The sequence below is a fragment of the Hipposideros armiger genome, unplaced genomic scaffold (genome assembly GCF_001890085.2).
Source record: "Hipposideros armiger isolate ML-2016 unplaced genomic scaffold, ASM189008v1 scaffold_1585, whole genome shotgun sequence".
Taxonomy (NCBI): Eukaryota; Metazoa; Chordata; class Mammalia; order Chiroptera; family Hipposideridae; genus Hipposideros; species Hipposideros armiger.
In genome coordinates, this window is record NW_017732935.1 from 112,143 (window position 1) to 117,154 (window position 5,012).

The 5,012-nt window shown below is 41.8% G+C and overlaps 1 pseudogene; it reads right to left on the reverse strand.

Moving 5' to 3' along the window:
- Nucleotides 1-735: 735 nt before the first annotated feature.
- Nucleotides 736-5,012, reverse strand: part of LOC109377852 (elongation factor 1-alpha 1 pseudogene) — a 22,790-nt pseudogene continuing 18,513 nt past the window's right edge.

Consider the following 5,012-nt stretch of genomic DNA (forward strand, 5'->3'; position numbering starts at 1 on the left):
GCAACCCACTGCCACAGGGGCTGCAGCCTACGCCGTCGCCAGCAACTCACGGCAGCCCAGCTCCAGGTTGAGCTGTTTTTCAGCATCTTAGAGGGCAGGGCAGTGTCACTGGCCCTCATATGTGGGATCCGAACTGGGGCCCTCTGGCATCCCAAGCAAGTTCTTAACCATCTCGCCACTCGGCCGGCCCATAACTTTTATTTTTTAATATAACTTGGTAAAACTAAGAAATCAGCCTTAGTTAAATATATTTATCTATTTATTTATTTAGATTATGTGATCCTATTATAAATTGATAATACCATCTGGAGGCAAAAATATTATAATACATATGAAACATAGACAAGTATAGACCTTAGAGACTGTATATATAAACAGAATTATTAACAATTGTAGAGAGGTCCTAAGATCTTCTAGTTGTCTTTATAACTTTAGGAGGCTGCAAATAAGGAGTGGGCGGACATGCTGCCTGGATTTAAAAGTGCCTCTTTTTTTCTCTTTAGTTAACTCAGCCTTAAGCAGAGGCTGTTTACATTTAAGGCTACCTGTAAGACCTTGAAAGTTACTGAGAGTTGGAGAAATATTTTAAGACTTATTTTTGTTAAGTTGTTGAATTACAGAGGCGGAAGTTGGATGCCAAAGAGCTATTCAAGGGGCCCCGGTGCCCCTGAGGTGTATAGTGGCAGCTGCCAGGGTAAGTAATCCCTCTCTCTGCCACCCTGGTTCAGCATCTTTTTATATCCCCCGGTGGCATGTAGCCTCTGAACTGGTGGTGAGACTGTTGCACACCAGTTCCCAAAGTGAAAGTACTTTGCTCGGAGGCTTCTCCGTCTCCTCGAGAGCCTGACTCTCTCTAAGCTGTCTTCCAACCCTTTCCCAGACCTCTGAGTCAAGGGTGCCTTCCTCAGAGAACCAAGGGCAGGTGTCCTTCACATACACAAGAAGTTTCTCTAGTTGCTGTGCCTTTGCAGACCTGCCTCGCTCCCTTAGTGTTGTTTTTAGTAGCTGTAAATACAGCCGATGATCCTTTATATATACAAAAAAACTTTTTTAGCTGCTGCGTATTATTAAGTATAGCCTTAAGCTTTTACCTAATGTGGGCTTCTGATCTTATTTACAAGTAGGCTGATGACCCTTTATGTACAATGGACTGCTTGTCCTAACTGTCCCAATGTGTTACTCCCGCCAAAACTTAGATATAGCAATTACAGGATGGCCAATCCTGCCTCTCACTACACCGAAGCTCGTTTTTCCCCTTACCTTCACCGTAGCGGCGTACACCTTCTCCAAAGGGGGTCTCCTCACTGATGGTCGTCTTCAATCTGTGCCCAGGCCCCATGTTGGGCGCCACTCTTATGTGACCCACGTGCCAAATGAGCAGTCCTGACCCATCAGCCAGGAGCGCACCTGGGAGGGTTGGGTGGGAGATGAAGAAAGAGATAGAGACAAAAAGCTGCGAACGGGAGGTCCACTCAATGCTGATGGCAGAGAGTGGCCTCGTTTATTATTTGTATACAGCTTTTACAGCAAAAGTAACTTTCCTTAAGTAGGGGGTTTTCGGGCCTTGAGGGAGTAGCCCCCTCCTCTCAGGGAACAATTTCCTTGGAAGCAATCTTTCCAAAGCGAGACAAAACAAAGTATAGCAGGTAGAAACTGTTAACAGGGTGGCCTTCCACTCTGTAACTTGTAAGATTGTCTGTGATGTTGGCTGTTCTTTCTTTAGGGACACAGTGGAGATGAGATCTACCCAGCCACCTTCCCATGCTGCTCCCCAAGGCCTGAGAGCCTGTCAACTTGCCAGCTGTCAGGCTTGACCTTACTGCAGCTCTGGTCTGTAACTAACATGGAGGCCTGTAGCTTGCCAGCTTACAGCCTCAGTGTCCCTGGCTGATCCCAGCTGGCTCCCACATCTCCCCCTTTTTTATTTTTTAAAGAACCTTTGATTTAAAAGGCGGTGGATGGCCCCAAGGTGACTGTGTCTGGCTTAGGTTGTTCCCCTCTGGGAATCTTACCCGTCATTGACTAACCAGCATCTTACAGCTGCCCTCCTGTGGCTGTGTCTGGCTTAGGTTGTCCCTCTCCCAGGGAACTTACCCGTCTTTGGCTAACCAGTCATCCTGTGGGGCCAAGCCTCTTGGGGCCAAACCTGGGAGTGGAAGTGGAGCGTGAGCATCGGACACAGAAGAATTTTGTTAGAGGGTGAGCAGCGGAGCCATTCGGAGAACTAACAATGTCATGGACGGAGATATTTAATCTGTATCATGAGTCATGTGCGATGAGCCTCTAGGCTAAGAGCTCGAAGGCGAGATTTTAAAACTGCTTGGCAAGCTGAAATGAAGCACAATATTAGAAGCAAGAGAACCATAATTATTTAGGTAGGGGGTTTTGGGACCTTGAGGGAGTAGCCCGCTCTTCTCAGGGAACAAATTCCTTGGAAGCAAACTTTCTGAAGCGAGACAACACAAAGTATAGCAGATAGAAACTGTTAACAGGATGGCCTTCCACTCTGTAACTTTTAAGCTGCTTTAAAGCTGCTCTGAAGCTGCTCACCCTAACATGGAGGCCTGTAGCTTGCCAGCTTACAGCCTCAGTGTCCCTGGCTGATCCCAGCTGGCTCCTCACAACGAATGAATCACCAAAATGATTTCAGTTTCTTCTAGCGGTGCGTTTTGATTCTTTCTAAACACAGCTGACACATCAGGGTTTATCAAAATCTGTAGCATCTTTTAGAAACAGCCCTTACATGGTGCATTTTGAACACATAATAGATTTCCAAATGAGAAAAGTTAAGTAATGTGTAAATTGCCTCTTAAGTGGTTTTCCCATTTTGCTTAACACATTGGGCACCATGTGGCCACTTGGTCCGAGAAAATAAAACCCTACACAACCTCCAGTGGTTCTGGAAGCATTACTGGCTTTAACCTTGTGTACCCAACAATACATGATAGATATTTATTTGTCCTTAAACTGATTAAAGTTATGCATCCTATATTCTTCAGTGGTTTATAAGGACCAGGTTATTTAGATTTAACTAGTATAATAAATATTTCAAAATTTAAGAATAAAACGTTGAGTTAACCATAATTTAACAAATTAAAAATATTTAAACTGTTTACAAGCTTTTATCATGTTATTTTAACCTGATTGTTGAAGCACTAAATGCTACCACTAGAAGAGCTCCCATCTTTGCATTTGAGTTATGATATCGAGTTTTCAGAAGAATACGCACCTTAAGTTACTCAAGAATATAAACCGATCAATAGGTATGAATGACCTCAGAGCAACTGTCCATCATAAGACTCTCATCTCCATGTGGGAGATGGGCCAATGCTAATGCTGACATGTCTGATCATGTATTTACATGGGCAGGGGAGAGAAAGATGCAAATAAATTTTGGGAAGGAAAAAGACTCTCATTTCTAAGACTAAAGAAAAACATCCTAAAGAGCTACCGCTATCAATATAAAAAAAATAAAACTTTCCACTATGAGGGATTTCTTAGAGTATTTAATCTATTGTGTAAAGCGTGTGAAATATTATGGTAACCTAGGAGGTAACCTAGTCGGATAACATGAAAGGGAGAATCAGGGAGAGTTGGGGGTCAGGCCGAGAGAGAGAGAGAGAGGGAGGGGAAGAGGAAGAAGAGGAGGAGGAGGGGAAGGGGGAGGAGGAGAAGGAAAAATAATGGTTACCATATTAGATAAACATAGTGGTAGTATCCATTTTTTAAAGATTATCTTATCTTTGAAAAAAGTGAGTTTCTAAAAATATCCAAATTGTCTACCAATTCCATCTTTCCAATACCTAATAAATGATAAGGTTTTCTTCGGTCCTCATTTTTCAAAATATGGGAAACACCTAGAAAATCCTCTCTCCACTAATTTTCAGTGATTTCTTCATCCAAGTAGAACAGACAAGGTTCAACGTTATATCTCACTTTATTTTTAATAATCAAGGTAGGTACCCATTAGTAAAGATAAATAACCTTTGCCACTTACTAGCTGTGTGACTGACCTCAGAAGATAGAACTAGATTATCTCCAAGGCTATTTTCATCTCTAAACTTCTAAGTACAGGAGCAGTTATGTTACAGAAACATATGTAGTTTATAAAAGTCGCTCAGAAATCCTTGGACTATACACAAAGCATCCACAAGCTTCTTTATTCACCCACTTTTTCATGATCAGCATACCACAGAGATAGAAGTGTTTTTAACACAAAATACACCATAACAGAGTTTTCCTATTCCTGGTGTAAGACCAAGTTTGATACTTAGAAATTAGAGATGGATATTAATGACAACTAATCTAATGTGTGTGTCTATGAGGTTTTGTTCCTTCATTTGTTTGCCTTGTTCCTTTGTTGTTTCCAGTTTTATATCCCACGTATCAGTGAAATCATACGGATCTGTACCCTTTCTGTCTGACATATTGTGATACCTCCCACTTTGTTCTTGTTTCGCAAAGATGCAAGAAGAACTGACTTGACTCTAGGTGGTGAACAAACACTGTGATATATACATGGTGTATTACAGAATTGTACACTTGTAACCTATGGAATTTTACTAACCACTGTCACCCCAATAAAATGTTTTTCTTAGTTTTAGGTGTCCAAAACAATGCAATACTTATACTTTTCACCCCTCACAGTGAAAACTCCCCTCCCCCAATCCACCATCTCACGCCCTGCCCAATATCATACATATGTGTATTACAATTCCATTGACTCCACTCCCCAGGCTAAACTCCATGAGTATATATACATAGTAAATTACAGTTCACATACAATAGTATTCAGCTTCAGGCGTACAGTGCAGTGGTTAAGCTTCGACACCGTCCCACCCCGATACATTTTAATTAACAAAAAGAGGATTGCTGCAGCTTTTCAAGGTCATTCATGGTTCCATATAAATTTTAGGATTACTTGTCATACTTCTGTGAAAAATGCCAGTGATAGTTTGATTGGGATTGCATTGAATTTGTATATTGTCTTAGGTAGTATGGACATTTTAACT